The sequence below is a fragment of the Corapipo altera genome, unplaced genomic scaffold (assembly GCF_003945725.1).
Source record: "Corapipo altera isolate COAL_440 unplaced genomic scaffold, ASM394572v1 61, whole genome shotgun sequence".
NCBI classification, from domain to species: domain Eukaryota; kingdom Metazoa; phylum Chordata; class Aves; order Passeriformes; family Pipridae; genus Corapipo; species Corapipo altera.
In genome coordinates this window covers 2,236,850-2,254,611 of record NW_020884910.1, presented here as the reverse complement: position 1 = coordinate 2,254,611, position 17,762 = coordinate 2,236,850, and the positions used below count along the sequence as shown (strand labels likewise).

At 41.7% G+C, this 17,762-nt stretch overlaps 1 protein-coding gene across 16 annotated transcripts in view; it reads left to right on the top strand.

Annotated features, from left to right (window-relative positions):
* ZBTB20 (zinc finger and BTB domain containing 20) overlaps window positions 1-17,762 on the top strand; it is a 502,167-nt gene that overhangs the window by 296,010 nt on the left and 188,395 nt on the right. The window contains exon 1 of one of the 16 annotated variants that reach the window (XM_027653329.1): window positions 13,974-14,327. The exons of the other annotated variants lie outside the window; for them this stretch is intronic. The gene's annotated coding sequence lies outside the window, so the exon portion shown is untranslated. Of the gene's footprint in view, window positions 1-13,973; window positions 14,328-17,762 lie in introns of those variants that run through there. 16 annotated transcript variants of the gene reach the window in all.

The following is a 17,762-nucleotide window of genomic DNA, read 5'->3' as shown; positions in this document are numbered from 1 at the left end:
ATCCTTTCTCTGACACCACCAAAGAGAAAATGGTATTCTTTCGCTCATGTTCAAACCACCAGTTTGAACATTTGAACTTTTGGGGAAGAGAATATATATTTATGGAGTAGAATGAAAACCACTGTTTTCTGCACAATTGTTTGATGTGATATGCTGCTTGTTCTATGACTGTTAACTGCATCAGACAAGAACAAGATGTAATGATAAAGGTACACAGATTCATAGGTACTGGATGCTTCAGAAGTACAAGAACTTAAGCAATATCCAGAGACAATTTCTGCAGTAAAAGTACATAAAAGCAAAAAGGAATAAAAATGCCTTGGTTTGAGTACATTGCCTGTTTTAAGGTATTCTCAATTTGTTTTCTTATTTTATAGTGTAAGCCTATCTTTTCTAAAAGTTGAACAACAGCTTTTTTTTCCTGGGTCACAACACTGAAGCAGCACTAATTTTCCTTCCTGTAATTCAGAAAAGAAAGTGAAACTTGATTTTGAATTAAGTCATATGACGGGGAAAGTTAGGAAAGTAAAAGGGATTTGCAAGTTACTGAGATAAAGCAGCCAGTAACTACAGATCTCTAATTGTCAACTGCAGTCATGTCCTCAGCTGAAGGATAAAGAAATAGGAAGGTTCATGAACGGTAAGATGAAGGGTTTTTCTTCCTGTCCTGGGCTGAGAAGAGGGTTGTAGGAGTAACATAATGACAGTGGAGAGAAATGGAATAGACTTTAGGAGACCTGAATCTGTATCCCAGGTCTATCACTGTGATCTTTACCTCTGTTTCTCACCCATGTGAAAAGTGGAATTTTTTTTTTTTCCTACCCTCACAGGGCTACTAATGAGGTTTAGCCAGGCTCAGGCATGCTTAAAAAAAAGGGAAGCAAGCCTGTAAATACAGCATGTAGATCCCCCCATTGCTGCCTTGTTTGGTTTTTTTGTCTTTGCAAGCTTCGAGTTCCTGGAACGGGGGCAAGTTCCAGAGCTAGCATGGGTCTGTGCTGCTGGCAAAACAAAGCAGGTGCAAATTACGGTGGAAACGAAATAGTGGTGCTTTGAGGCAGTGGAGTGCCCAGTTCACCTCAGGGTATATGTCTGCGTTCACAAAACATGACTATCACACACACCCTGATTCATTAGATGTGTTATCTGGCAAACAAGAAGCCTAATCATATTTTAGCAGGAACATTCTTATGATAAACTCTGCTTTAGTGAAACTCTGCGTATAGTGCAATTTCTCCCGGCCGGGTATATTACACGGTGAAGAAAAGCTACCCCGCTGCGTATCAGAAGGCTGTAATTTCATTTAGGGGTTCTATTGACATCATAAACTGCAAGAGCAGAGCTCAAGTGGCTATTTAAGTCATAGGAACTTCAGACTGAAATTACTGCCTGGCAGTAACTGGCTCTCCCCCCACGGGCCCCCATGTACGTACTTCATGTTTTCATCCCTCTGCCTATAAATAATAAATCTCTTCAGTGGCTTCGGAAGAGAGCAGTTCCAAAATACTGGCGTTATCTGCCACCCTCGCAGGCAGTGGCGCCTTCCCAACAGGCAGGGGAAGGAGAGGGAGCCCCAAGCCAAGGTGGGAGCATGCCCGGAGATAGCCGGTGCTCCAGGGCTGCTGCTCCCGCTCCAGCTCCGGAGGCGTCCGCCGGCTGTGAGCAGCAAAAGGTGAATACACCCGTGCCTGCTAGTAAGGCTGTTTGTTGCCATCATAGCTGACATACCTGACCTTTCCCACTCGTAAGCTGTAGATATCCACCCTGGCGCGTGTGAAGATAAATGCTCTGTGCCACCTGCGATCCACAAGGCTACAGCACATCTTCTATTTATACCGCGCCTCGCTGGAATCGCTGCCTGCTGCCCTAGGGCTGCCCCGCTGCTGGGAGAGCAGGAAAGGGGATGGGTGAGGGGAGAGGGCTTGGCACTGCCCCAGGTCTGTGCCTGCGAGAGCAGAGCTGAACTTCCCCGAGGTGGAACCTGCCATGCCTGAGGAAAAAAAAAAAATCCCCCTTTTTTATTTTAGCGTTTAAATAATACACAGGGCAGCGGTCATGTTGACAGAAGTTTGTATATTTCATCCATATGGACTTGTTTCAAGAAAAGAGTGAAGTCAGGGAGCATTTGCTTTTTATCAGGAAAGCGAGGTTAACCATTCATTAGATCTTGTCAAGAAACCTCAAATTTAAGCCAATCATAGGAAGAAACTCTCGGTAGGACAGTGAACAAGCATGATTAGTTTTCTGTGCCATAGATACTCGGTGTGGGCATTTTAGTTTGACTGTCTTAAAACCAGTGCATCTGAAGTTCATGTAAATGTTAATCTTTGTTTTTTCCCAGATAGTGGGAAAGAACTATTTTCTGTACTCGGTGTTTTCAAGACCTTGGGGTGCAAGATAGGTGTTAAATTACCAGTGGGAACAGAATTAATATTTATGTATTTTCTCTGAACTGATTTGTCCCTTATCATATTTTATTTAACAGAGTGATAGTTAACAATGTTAAATGATATAAAGAACTCATTTATATTATTAGTGTTTCCATTCTTTATAAAGGAAACTTTATTTTGCTTTCAGACCTAGGTTTTTCCTGGAAAATCAATGAAAGCATCGCCTCTACTTCTTAAATACCACCATCTTGTGATTCCTGAGACTGTGGTACAGCCTAAGTGAAACAGCAGCTTTGAAATTAAATAAACAAGGTTTATATAGTTATTAGACATGGCACTGTGCAGAGGCAAGACTTTTCTGGTCTGTAGGTAAGCTGTTCATGCTTGCATTTCATCTGACTTTGCCCAATGAACTACGCTAGTGAGTCTGGATAGGCACTTATCCTAGAGAGTGTGCTTTCAGTGTTTTCCATAGGTCTGCGGGAGCAGCTTACACACACGCACACAGCATAAATGGGAGAAGTGAATTTTGAGCTCCATGTTGCTCACTCTGGGTCTGGGGATGCAGGTCTCAGTAGCATCTGTGCTCTTTCTGCTGCTATCCTAAAAGGCTCCAGCCAGGTATTTTTGTGCCAGTCCTTACCCAATTCCCTCTGCTTTAGGGTCTTCTGAACCTTGTTATGACTGAAGTTACTATGCTGCCTGTGTGCATGCTACAAGTGAGAAAAAAAACAACGAAGTGCACAAACTGTGGATAACAGCAGATCCCACAACACAGTGAAATCAAAATAGGATGCTGTATGCCAAGACGCAAAGTTCTCATGGACCTTAATCTCTCTATGGAATAACTGGAAGTGGTTACAGTTTCCTTCATTTAGTATAACTGAACGTATTGAGGGCTGGGTATCTTCAGTGAGGTACTGACTGCCTGATGGCATGCATCCTAATTTCAGGATGTGATGTCCTGGCATGAAGATAGAGTAGCCATTTGTCCTACAGAGTCTTGAGTGCCTGAAATCAAAAGCTATGTTACTGTATTGGTGTCTGTCCAACAAAGATGTGTGTTCTACTTGTACCATGTGGAAAAATGAATAAAATATCTAAAGTTAAAAAACAATTCATAAACACCATATGCACATACATACTGCATGCACAACTTCTCTTTGAAAATATTACAATGGGACACCCTTCCAGATTCTGGTTGTAAAAGACTGTAATGATTTCTTCTACAGGTTTTTAGTCAAAAAATACTGCAACAGAGTCTGTTTTCTTTCAAATCAGCAAAAGTACAGTAGAATAGAAACTGTTCTTTAAAATGAAATATCGATCTCTGTCTAACATACAGTTCTTCTAAAGCTGCCAACCTCTTAACTCGTAGGTGCCAAAAACTAATTCACACTTGGGGATACTGAGGCAGAAATTGGTGAGGTGACTAATCTAACACCATGCCCTCATGGAGTCTATCTGACTCTGAGTCCCCTGCCATAGCTGCTTTGATTAACTTGCCAGAAGAACTGGTGTAGCCTGTGTGTGGATGTGGGAGCAGAGAACTCTGCAGGTCCCTGAGTCATATTGTGGGTTGAAACTTGCTGCTTGGGAACCAAAGCCTCTCAGAAGGGGACTGTTCCCAGCTATGGAGCACCGAACTCCTTGTGTATCCTCTAGGGAAGCCATCATCGTTTCTACTGAATGTCTGACTCAACAGAAAAAAAACACAAAGTACTCTTCTAGTCCCATCTCCTGTTTGCTGCAGCAGTACCATAATTTGTTCTACCGGAATAGTGCTGCAGTGTCTTTGTAAAACTGGAGACAAGCTGTGGCACTGGGTTAGAAATGGAATAGATGACATTGCTGCAGCAGGGAAAGAGCAAAAAATATCTGACATGCTTTTTCTTCCCAAATCTGAGATCTGCCCACTTGGGTTTAAGATTAGATAGAATCACTGAGGAAAATTGTGGGTGACAAATTTTACTTTTTACTTACTTAAAATGACCTGTGATGTATTGGGCTCAGCAGTGTCACTCTGTAGCATGACTTCACTGTGAGACTTCCTGTGTCCACTAGAATGAGGGGTGCTGATGATACCTCTGCTTTCAATGTGTGGTACTCTGCCATGTAGCTACAGCTGGTTTTACTTTAGAAATATTAGTAGTCTGTCTAATATTGTATCAATGGGACTTGCTGCTCCATAAAACCGACTACTCTGTAGAGCAAAGACACAAGTACAAGGGCAGGCTGAGTCATTGCCTGTATTTGGATGTGTTTTCACATACTTCTGTGGGGAAAAGATGTATACTTGACAGGAGGAAGGTTAATTCTTCTCTGTCAGTCAGTGGAAGGCAGAAGGTTTAGTGAGAAGAGATCAGATGGGCTTGAATGAATTTTGTAATTCTGAACATATCTAGGAAATAGAACTGAATGATGTATAGAGAACTTCTCTGTCAGTGTGGAAAATTAGAGATTTGAACAAGATGAGTTTAATACTGAAATGAAATGAGAAGAAGTTTATGATTAATAGGACCTGGCAGAGACAGCATACTTATATATAATTTTGAAGGCTTAGGAAATGATCCTTGGGTAGATGTGGGTCTGAGGGCTTAATTAGAGAGGGGTGGGGTGGCCCCACAAGGAACCCCCAGTTGGCTTGTCTCTTTTCAGTGAAAGACCCAAAAGTTTAACACAGCAGGCATGAAATGGAAGAGGAAAATCTTCAGTTTCAGAAATTCAGAGCATCTTTAAAAATATTTTACAAGATTGAAAAGAAGAATTAGGAATGAAGTATATATTGAGCTGAAAGAGGATTTTGGTTTATCTCATTTTTATTATTTCTTCTACCATCAGTTGTTTCAGGGCAAGACGTTTTCAATCTGGATAGTTTCCTTCCAGCTGAGCAATACTGAATGCTGCACATGGAGACTAGGTTTTCTTTCCCCTTTGACAATCAACCTGTCCTGAAACAGCACTTTGTTAGATGCATTCATAAATGGCAAGATATGCAGATAGAGGAAATTTGCCTTGTCTTACATGGCTACAGATGCAGCTCATAATCATTAAAATTACTCATTGGCCTGTGAGGAAAACATAAAGAAAATTATTTTGTGGAAACTAACAGAAAAGGGTAAGATTCGCAGCTCAGTCGTTATCTTTGTTCTAGGCAAACAATTAGCTGTTTTATTATATTCTAAGGAACTTTAGAAATTTGGGTTGTATTCTCCCCCCAGGACATGGTGAGGTTCTATATATTTTACCTTGTGCTCTCCTATTTTGAAATTTTCCTTCAGAGTGAGAATTATTTCTCCTGTGAACACCTTTATATTTTTTCCCTGTCTAAGAGAAAAGCCATGTTCTCATACTGATGTTCTCTGACTTACAATTATCCATGTAAAGTCAGCAAACATGGAATAATTACTTCTAATGCAGACTTTGCAATAAGCAAGTTTTATTAGAAATGGGGAAAGTGCACCTCTGGTCTTTGCCTGCCCCTCTCCAGAGTCCCATCCTAGTGCACTTTCCTTTAGGTGGCACTCCCACATTAACTTGTGTATGACCTGAACAACTGTTTGTGATCTGTCATCTGTCTCTTGAAATATGATGGAGAGACTTAGAAATTATGTTAATTGTGGTGTCCACATCCTCTCTTCATTAAAAGTTGAAAATTGCGTTCAAATATTTCATAATCAAAAAATTAATCCCAGTCTACCTGTTCCAAATCATATATTACACCCTCTGGGAATGAATCCCAAATCCCTGTTACAATTTGGATGCTCTCTCCTCTGGGTATTGATTGCAAGTTCTGGTTATTGTTCACATACTTTGTCATAGGGGGAATTAATCTCAAGTTCCTGTCTACTGTTCTGGGACTGAAAGCTATCTATAATTAAGATTTTTCTATTAAATGGATATTGACAATGAGCTTTTTCGTCTACATTTTTGGGGTTATCTTCTGGGAGGGAAATTCTGTCTGGACTCATGGGGAGATTCTGACCACCAATTTTAATGCCACAGTGAGTGCAGACATTTTGCAGGAGCCAGTGGCATAGCCAGACTGTTCTCTAGCGTTGATGTTGGGTAAGAAGATGCAGACATTTTCACAAGGACTCAGCGAAGTGAAGCAAATAAACGGATGAATAAAACCAGAAGAGTTGTATCAGAAATGTAGAGGAAGATGTGAGCATGCAATTGTGAAGTGCTCTACGATTGCAAACCAGTTGCCTTATGAAATCATAACGATCTTAGATATGTAAAAGGGAGGAATAATTTACCCTCTTTTTCAGCAGTGGGTAGAGTAAGAATGAAAATACTGTGGTGAAAGATAGCAGTATAGAAGTACCAGAGAGACCATGTATTTTGGATGTGTGAATCTATGTTCTGTCTGATTATTTCAGCAACTTTGACTACAAAACTGAGTGCTCTTACTTCCACATAGATGCAGTTATTTTGCATATAATGATGCAAAGCACAGGGGAAAAAAAAAAAAAAAAGTCTTCAGTTCCATAGCTGTGTCTGTCCTTGTTTCTTCATGGGTGGAAAGTTGGATCAGAACAGCCCTGTTTTTCAGAGAATCTGGAATCTGGACCATGGTTTTTGTGTTTCAGACCCACTGCTGCTGCTAATAGACATGGTGTTTCCAGTGGCAACAGTTGGCTCATGCATTCTTTCCCACTTTAGAAAAGATCTCTGTTTCCTTTTTTCCCTCTCTTCTTTAGCAGTGGGCAGCCCCGCAACCTTTTGATCATACCGACTTTGTACGTTACATGACTGAACTCAGCTATGCCAAACATCCTTTTAGAAAGTTTGACATTTGTGCCATTTGAAAAAAGGGAGGGAGAGAGAAGGAGGGGGGGAAAGAATGAATCCTGGCAGCTTCCTCCTGCCCTTTTGATTAAGAGTACAGTAGGTCAGCAGAAGAGGTGGGACTTTTAACAAGGAGGGGGGTGTAAGCTGGTTGTGCTCTGTGATGTATGCACACACATGCACATGGAGGAGAGGAAAGAAAAAGACAGAAGGTGGACAACATTAGTCAGAAATGACTAAAAGAAATTAATTAATTGATGGAAACTTTACGGTGACAATCAAAGAGACAAGATGAGACAAAGGAGTTGGCCTTTGATACTATCCTAAACCTAGTGAAGGAGGTTGAACTTAGGAACTTCCAAGGTCCCTTTCAGACCTAATAATTTTAATTCTGTAACAGATTTGCTCCTATTCATTACCTTGCAGTTGCTATTTTGTGTGCACAGGGTATTCAACTTTTTTCTTTTCTATGATAAATTTTGTGTTATCATTAATACTTCCAGTTCTTCTAAATTTTTTCCCACTTCTGTTACCCCCGTCTTGGAGATGGTGCAGAGTTTGTGGAGCTGGAATGGCTGTTGTAATGTTGACATGCAAAGGGAGCACAGACAAGGCTTATTAGGTATTCTAGTATTTGCAAAAGAAGACAGGAAGAGAAGGCTGTTGCATAAGTTTGGACAGGTCATAAGACTTTGTTGTGTCTTCTAACTCGGTCCCTTTATTTAGTTAAAATGCCAGATGCTCACTGGAATAAAAAAGTGTCCTAGCCTTACAGTGAGTTAGAAAATTGCCCGGTTTGCTCCTTTCCCAACATGATCACTTACGAAATTTTGCTGGTTTTTAAAAATTTTGGCTTCCTTTTACTACTCCTCCAGAAAAGAGACAAATCTCTGAAGGGAGTTTTGTTACTGGCTGCCACGTGAGGCAGTCTTGGAGGAGACAGTGTTTGCATTGCCCGGGGATACACACCATGCTCCTGGAAAGAGATGTGTCAGGCAAGCTCTTCGATGAGCCGGCTGTGCCCTAGCACATGCACAAGAGATGAAGTCACCCAAAGGGGCATCATCATGTCTTGTGTTGCAGAGTCTGGGTAATGAGCCCTTGTGAAGAGCAACTTCACAGGTTGGGCGCTTGGGCTTCTCTGTGAGGTTCAGGGATCATCCCAAATGATGCTTGACTTCAGTCTTCAGACTGAAGCCCATCTCTGAGGTATTTGAAGACTTTTGTAGCAGGGGACTACTGAGGCTTTTTTACATCTTCCTTCAGTATAGCCGATGCTGGACTTTACTGAAGATGTACTACTGGAGTGAATGAAATGCTGAGTTAGTGTTTTGTGATAGCTTGTCAATTATTATTTTTTAAAAAGAGAGAGAGGGGAAGAAAGGAGAAAGGAAAAGGGGTGTGTGAGGAGAAATGACAGGCTAGAATGGGCAGTAATGTTAGACAGGCTCTTTGAAAGTCCTAAAGAAAAAGTACTGAGTGTTTTAAGGGAAGTTTGCAATGATGTGTAAAATAGTTCCCTGTGTGAAAATCTATATTGATTTTCTTTTCTTTGTTTGTATAGAGATTGTTCACAGAATAGAAAGGCTTTGACATTTTGCCTTCTCATATACTTAATTAGTCATTTGTGTCATCCCCTCTTACACACATGTGCTTTGTCTTCTCTGGTTGTTGGCAAAGGATGGCTACTTGCTACTTTAGCCAGGTCATTTGTAGAGCTATTGATAATGGTGTTGGAGACCCTGCTGCAACTCTGGTGGTTGTGGGATGTGTAGTGGATATGTTGGGGTAGGGAGGACATGCTTTGGGTGGTGACAAGAGTGAAAAACGAAAAAGGCTGACTGTTGTAGTCCACAATACGATTAATTGCCAGATGTGCCAACCTACAGAAGTGTGTTGGCTTTTGAAAACCAAAGACTTCTATGTCATCAGGAGCAGGACGTTGCCATCAGAGTCCTTGCAGTTGTTTCCACATGGCTTCGTGCTCAGAAAAGTAGATTTAAAAAAAAAAAAAAAACAAATTTTGTTTTGCTTTGGCAAAGGTTGCCACATATAATCTGACTGATAAAGTGATGTGAAAACAAGCTCCTCTTGAACACTGCACATGCTAGTCCCCATTCTTCCAGTAAGATTTAATAGCTGCTATGAAGTCTTGTGTGGCCAGAGACAAGAGGGAAGTTAGTGGAACAGTTTTCGGTGAAGAATATTGACTTTTCTGCAGCGATAATCATTGAATCATAAAATGGTTTGGATTTGAAGGGATCTTTAGATCACCCAATTCCAACTCCCCTTCCATGGGCAGAGACACATTCCACTAGACCAGGTTGCTTAAAGCCCCATCTAGCCTGGTCTTGAATGTTTTTGGAGATGGAGTATCCACAGTTTCTATGGGCAGCCTGTGCCAGTGCCTCACCACCCTCATCATAGAGACTTCTTTCTTATATCCAATTCAAATCTACCATCTCTCAGTCTAAGGCCATTATCCTTTGTCCCGTTACTTCATGCCCTTGTAAAAAGTCCTTCATCATCTTTCTTGTCAGCCCCCTTTAAGTACTGGACAGCTGCTGTAAGGTCTCCCCAAAGCCTCCTGTTCTCTGGACTGAACAACCCCAGCTCTTTCAACCTGTCTTCATAGGAGAGATGCTTCAGCCCTCCAAGTGTCTACATTGCCATCCTCTTGACTCCCTCCAACAAAGTGGAAAACCATAGGGTCTTTCTGTCCCATCAAAGAGTCTTGCTTCTTGACTTTTCTTACAGCACTCTTCGCTCGTTGAGGTGCTCTCAGCTTCTCTGGATTTTTCTGCAACAGGCCTTGCTGTTGTGGTGGTGCCAATTTCCCTTTCTCTGTGAAGCAGCTGTACTTTTGAGGGGGAAGGAAGCATCCAGCAAGGAGCTGGGTGTGATGGTGGTCACCGCACCTGCTGCCATTGCATTCAAGAGAAATCCTGAAGGACAGCCTGGGGGCAGTGGAGTCAGTAGACCCTTGCAGGAATCAGTGCCTATGCCTTTGGGAACAAGGGAGAAAATGGCTCGTTGGAGCCCCACTTCCAAGTGCAGAGGGACTCACTGAAGCTATTTTTTTTTTTACGTGGTTGGGTATAAATGACCCATTTTTACTTCTGCATAGAACATCTACATCATCCCTTCACTTCCTTCCTCTTCTAGTGATGTGTTATGCATAGATTTGTCATTTACACTCCAACTGCATTTTGCATTATTACATTTTAATGATATTTGAAGTTCTTGCATACATATTTGAGTTCACTGATATAAATGAAAAAAGAGAAATAATCAGCATACTTGGTTTATCTGATGGCATAAAAATGTTCTATCATAACTTTTGCAATTTCTTGGATAAGATCAAGCACAAGATCAAATACTAAGAGAGGATCCAACTACAGCTGTCTGTCTCAATGGCTCTGAAGTTAGGGTTGTTGAAAGTCAACAGCTGAACTTTGCAGTTTGGCCCCCTTTGTATCTCAGATTAAAAAAAAAAAACAAAACCATTTATCCAGCTATACCCCTTAAGCTTTGTAACTCTTGGGTTAGGTTAAAATGCAACTGAGACCTGAGCGGCCCTTGACTGTCACTGTTTTTTTTTAAAATGAACATCTCTCATATTGTCTTTGTTTGAGGATGCTCTGCGTGATCTAGAGGGTCTAACCTCCTCATCCTGCATCTCATGCCGATTTACAATCTGTTATAATCTATTAGGAATCTTGAGGCTTGAGGGCAGAATTTTGTGTAGGGATAAAAGATGCTTTCATGTTGGTGCTATGGGATATTTTCTTTTTTAATTCTTTCTCTCATTCTCCGTTTCATGAAAATTCATTAATCTGTGACATTTAAAGACTCTGTCTGAGAGGTGTCTGGAGCAGCGGCCGGCTGCATACATCAATAGTTTCTCAGAGTCTGGCACTCTGTCAATATTTGGGGGCCTCAGTAACAGCACTTAAATGCACTGCCTGCCAGCCGTCACGCTCTTAGCATGTCTGTAAGAGTCTGAATGAGCGGATATTAGCACGTCGGGTCCTTTCACAACTGGCAACACTTTAGAGACAAACTGCTTGGTAGGTATCTCTCCTCTTCCCTCCCCTCCTGTTTTCTGGCATGTTTTCTTTGTTTGTCTGATGTGATTTATGTATTTACACACAAATATGCATCCTGTGAGGAGGCATCGTAAATCCTGAGGCTAGAGGTGGTATTATGGCATAATCTATATAACAATGGAAATGGGCTGAAGCTGGATTTGGACCCAGAACCAGATTAAGCTTGGGTTGACTTCTGGGCCAGTTGAGTCAGGAACAGAGTTTTGTTTGGATTTCATGGTGCCAAAATCTTTGGAGTTCAGTTCCAAATAATGAGAATCTTGGACATAAATTTTGCAGGAAGTGCTACTGTGGCAGTATTTCAACCAGCTCCAAACCAGAAGTGGAAAACAAGCCATTTCAAGACTTGGGTTGTATTCAAATCAAAACTGTTACAGCAGGTTCAGAATCCAGACCTTCTGTTCCCTTTTTAATCCTATCCCACTGCATAAATTGGATTCACAGCTGAATATTACTTGGGATTACCCATGAAACCTCCCTTTTCAAAGAAGAGAAAAGTCAGGGAAGCAAAATACAACTTTTTTGTCATTCCTCTGGTGGAATAGGAAGTATAGTAAAAGACATTTGAATTCACAGACCTTTATTGATATCCTCCTTCTCCCTTTTGTTTGGATGGAATGTTATGGCCAGACAGCAGTCACTGTTTTTTATAATACAGTCACGTTTATTTTCTCTTTACCCATTGTGCTTCACCTCTTTTTTATTATGTTGCTGGATATGGCTCTGAAACCAAGTTGACTAGAGAAGTGAAAGGCCACAGTGTCCGGAAGTTTGCATTGGCTTTGTAGAGCTGAATTGTGGATGGAAATCAAGCCATGAAACTGTCTGAATCTTTCAGTTTCTAAGTCTCCTTAGAATATTAATTTTTTTCAACCTTTTTCATACCAAAAGGAGATTAAGGGATGGGTGCAGAATAAGCCCTCCCCTTATGAACATTTTCCTGACTGAATTTTGGGAACAAATTCTTAGAAGAATAAATCTGAACTCAGAAGCTATCTGAAACCATTTCCATATAATTCCTACTTCACAAGTCCAGTAACATCAGCCAGTGCCCCGCAGCTGTGACCTCCAGTACATCCTTCAGTGCTAGCTTGAGCTAACAAATTCTTCATCCTTTTCCAATAATGTTCGGAAACCTTTTTTTTCAACAAACTTCCAAATTTCCCCTGGTAACACCTGCAAAAATTTGTCATGATAACAAAATAGACAAAATTATTCTGTTATAGCTACCTTGCAAGAGTAAGATGGCAACAAAAGTAGCTAACTACCCCTTCTCAGTCATTTCTTTGCTTGTTTTAGCACTCTCTTATCTGCTACCTTTATCTTCATGTTCCCCTTACTCCAACTACAGCTGCATCTGATCTCCATTTTCCTGTTTGTGTTGCAGAGCACCTGCAGTTATACAGTATTTTGTCACCTGTTGGGAAAAAAAACGAAAACCCCATGAAAGTTTACAAACGTCTCTGCAGAGGCAGCAAGTAACAAGGGATGCATTTATCCCTGCTTCAGGCCAAGCAGCAATGGGAAAATAAATAGGCTCAAGGCTTCTGTGAATATTGGAAATGCATCTGGCTAGATGGCAGCAATGGCCAATAAGTACAGTCAATTGACAGGGAGGATGATTTATTTTTAATGATAATAATTGCTCCTTTAGCACAGCGCGGGGGATGCAAACACAGAGGGGAATGGCCACCTGCAAATGCTGCCCTTGGACAGAGTGTGGTCACCTTGGCATCGACTGGCACAGTCTGTACATCTGTCACAGTCCCCTCACAGGACACGGGGGCTGAGGCACAGCCACGGGGGCTGCAAAATACTGGTGGGGTCTCCCAGAGCTGAGCAGCAGCCCCGGGGATGGAGAAAAGTAGCATGAGGTTAAAGCTGCAGTGGGACTCTGGGATACCTAGAGCACTCAGCATCATACCTGTACAGTAGGAATAACCACCCTGTATTCTCCACAGTTCCTTCTTTCTCAGTCTGTACTTTGCACTGCCTTTTACGGTCTCAGCCAAGTAACACAGGAGCTTACAGTAACCCACGCACCTTTTGTACCCGGGGAGTACATCTCAAGACATAATGGGGCACATTTGCAACTCTGTCCCCAGTGTTTTAAAAACGTGACTGTCAGTGACAGCCATGTGTGCTCTGAGAAACCTCCCCACCCCCAGCCCTAAGTGCTGCACATGAAAGTTGAAGAGTTCGTAGTGTTGCAGTCGGTTTTTTTTCTGTGTTGTTTACCTTCTAATGAGCTCTTAAGTTGTCTTTCAACTAGGCAAGTTGGCCTTGTGAGATGCTAGGGATCTTCAAAGCAGAGGCAGGCAGAGCTCTTCCCTGCAATCCCATAGGCTGTTTCCACCTCTCTGCAGACACTGAACTGGCATTTCCCATTCCTACTGGTGACAATTGTGTGCCTAAAAGCCCAGCACAGAGAATTTTGAGGTTGCCTGTGAGGCTTTCCACTAATCAACTCTTTCAATCCAGCTAGCTTTCCTTCCCTGGAGGAAGGAGAGGATTTGTCCCCAAATCATGGGGGTACAAAAGTGCTGAGGGGATCTTGGGTTTCAGGTTTCATTCAGTACATGTCCCTGTTGGTTCCTGGTAGCTGTAAACGAGATGCTTTCTTTGAGGGCTGAAATTGATGAAGGAAGAAAAATCCAGACTTGCTGTCCGTTCATATTTTACGTTTATTAAGAAGTAATTAATTAAAAAGAAAGATGATGTTCCCATGATGGGCTGCTAAATATATGCAAGTGAAACTATTGGCATTAAAAAGAGATTTGACTGCAGTTGAGGAGTTATTTATATTATAGTAAATCATATAGGCCCCAGTTGAGATGAGCAATCTGTTGTTGTAGGCAATGTACAGACATGCTGTAGGAGGTGCATCTCACCCCAGCGAGCTCAGAGACTGCAGAGACAAAGTGTGGACAGAGAGACAACCATAAAGAAATGAAATAATAACTCACCTGGGACACAAAGACAGGGGCTGAACCAAGAAGAGAATACAGATCCCCTGCTTCCCTGCTCTTCTTCAGTAAGTCAGGATCCAGTCAACTCACAGTTCAGCCCTTAGATTTAAATCTGGGTAAAATTGTTAAGTTAAATATTTTGTTTGCTGAAAGCTGCTTGCCTCAGATATGGGTTAGCCAAAATTATATAAAAAAATAAACTGAGAAAAAAATTAAAAGTTTTGGAAAGCCAAAAGGTTTTGTTTTGATATTTCTAAGCAAGGTTTCTGGCTTTGTTTTGAAACTAAGTCAATTTTAATGGAAATGTATCAAAAATAAACAAAAAAACTAGTCCATTTTTTTAAACACATAGGTGATTTTTGTTCGGGGCTTTTTTTCCTTTCCATGTTCTCAGTTTGGTCAGCTAGCCAAATAAATCAGTTATTTGCACGACTGTAATTCTAATTAAAATGTTGAGCCCTGGGGACTTGGGCTATATATTTCAATACAGTACATATTTATAATAACGAGTACCCTGCCTGGAACTCCATATATAATAATAGCAAGCAGTCCAGTGCACTGGGGAGATGAGGGCACTGGGGAAGACCCACTGCCTTTTAGCTTTTCAGATTTTTATTTTAAGTTGATAGTTGTATTTTGGAGGGTATTGCTTGCAAGATAAAATTTACATTTATTTGAGCAACTCACAAAGGGGGTTCACTGCAAAGCTGTCATTAGAGGGAAATAATGCAAAAGAAGGAATAAAAGATACATTCTCAGCAGAGTCGGACATGTGGACACTTTGAAAGATCCTTGTCACCACAGGAAAAATACTGTCTTCTCACTCTACTGTGACCTCCCAAAATCCTAAAAACCAAGCAGTTAAGTACAGGGGTTGATCATAAAGTGCTGTTCTGCTATATTTTTGTCTGTTTCTAGTGTTTCTACCTTGCAAAGAGTTTAGTCATTTCTTTGTGATCAGTCCTGTCTAGAAGCAGTTTCCTCTTGTTCCAGTTCAAAACCACAGAGCCCGTTTTCCCCAAGGTGGGAACGCTGGTATCAGGTTGTCGTGATGTGCTTTTTGCTTGTTTATGTATTGCCTCTCTACTGTAGGTAGCTGGTAGGAACTGAAGGAGTCGCTCTTAAGTTTGGCTGTATGTTACTCTTCTTCTTCTTGTTATAACTGATATAATTAAATCTTTTCTCCATTTACATATATCCATGAGCAATAAACCCATGATGTTACTCAACCTTATAACCGTGTTAGAGGTGCACTGACAGGACAGGGTGAGATGTTTTCTTCCCAGCACGGTCAGTGTGGTATTCATTCTGCTCCATTGTTGCAGAAGAGCCCCATAGCCTGAGCTCTGGTACACAGGGCACTCTGCCACTCTTTCTGCAGTGCCTCAGCCTGTGATTTGGCAATTGTGACTCTTCCTTCAGTTGATTGTCTCTGTAGTGTGCAGAGCCAGTGCTTGTTTTGGCACTGCCCCGGTCCCAGTTGAAGGGCTTTGGTGTACATCTCATACGATCTTTATGTAATGAAACAGACTTCTTTCTATGAACCTCTAGTTGGTTGGTGGAAGATGCCTATAGGATTGCTAGGCCTTGACTGCCAAGTCCTTGAAGACTAGGACCAGGCTTTCTAGTGGAGAATTCTTCAGTGTTCACTTCCCTTGACTGAAGCATTGTAACTGTAGAAAAACACCACTGCCATTCTTAATCTGATAGTCTAGCTGCAGAATGAAAACCAAATAGGGAACTATGGATCACTTATAAGAAATGAGACTTGACCAAGCCCTCTCTGACTCTCCACAGGTACTCTTTGATGAGGTTGGGTTTGTGCACACTTCCGGAAATTTCTTTTGACATCTGTGAGGGCCTCCTATCACTTTGTCTTTACCTCCAGAAGCCTGGGGCATTGCTGGACAAAGTGAGGGTCTTCTCCAAGCTGTCAGATTTCTTTCTTCATTGCCTCACAGCTGCCCCATTTAATACTATCTGAACAGATTGCCCAGAGAGGTGGTGGATGCCCATCCCTGGAAACAAGATGGGTTGGGTGGGGCTCTGAGCAAGCTGATCTTGTTGAAGATGTCCCTGCTCATTGCAGGAAGGTTGGGCTGGGTGACCTTTAAAAGTACCTTCCAACCCTTCTATGATTCTTGTTTTTTGGTAAGTACCATGGGATTGAAGATAAGTGAAAATGTGATAGGAAAAAAAAGTAGATAAGATGGGTGGAACTGGAGACTTGACTAGGGGAGCTGAGAGAATGCTGGGATATGTAGGAGGATGGGCAAAAATTTTTACTGAGTGCATATAATAGAATCATGCATGTAGGGAGGTGCCTTCATTAGTCTTTATTTGTTCAGGAATTCTGCTGTTAGATTTCAGCAGTCCTTGTACTCAACCCTAATATTCCCATGGGATTATTTGATGCCTATGACACTTGCAGCCCCATCAAGAAACAGGGGTCCTCTTGCTGTTGCTGCCAGTGCCCTGGGGAAATTTTTACTTCTGGTTGTTGCTGTTTTCTTTGTGCGCTTACTGCTACTGTACCAAGCAAAGGTTTGTCTAGACCAGAGCTCAGGGTTAATTATTATCCTCATAATCCATTTCCTTCTGCCAACAGCAGTGACTTATGTGGCTAAGTCAGAAGGGAATGCTCTCATCATGGGCAGCCTCTTTTCTATGATCTTCATTAAGCTTTGGACCATTAACTCAAGATGCGTGATTATTTTGTTTGTTCGAACAGCAAGACAAGCAGAGTCTCCTCTGAGTGTTTCTTTCAAGCAAACCAGCATGACTGAAAACTGGGAGCTTGCCAGAAAATGTTACGTGAAATAGTAGTGGCAGGTTCATCTTAGTGTGGGCGGAGAGAGAGCGATGTACCCTCTATTTTACTACTTCAAACATGCAGTGTCCATATGTCATAGTTGAGTTGGTTTATGGATGGAGTATGAAGGATACTACTTCATCTACACCATGCAAACTCTGTGTGAGTGCTGTAGAATATGTAGTCTCATGGATATGAGTATCAGCTGTTGTTGCAGTCCAAACACACGGCATCAATATTCAGTATGCTATAGACAGTACTGTTTTTCTCCTTTATATTTAGTGTTAGTACACAGAGCCAAATACTAAAAGGGGGGTGGGTGGGTCACATGATTAAATTAATACCATTAATTATTTAGAAACAATCAAAGGAAATACAAGACATCTGGCTTTAAGCCCAAACAACTCATGGCACTGCTGTTGCCTTGTAACCTCATCAGCTCTTAGTCCAGTCATCTCTCTTCTTTCATTATGAACGCAGGAGATGCTCCCCACCACCCCCCCCACACCCCTCTTTCCTGCCTTATTTCTGGCAGCTTGGAACACAGATCACAAGACTGGACTATCTAGTTGTTTGGTTTTGTGTGTATAAACTCTGATTAGTTGTACAATGAAAAGGCATCCCCCCCCAGCACCATGCTGTACAATAGCGTTTGATTAGCAGTGTGTTGCAGCCATAGGTCATATTT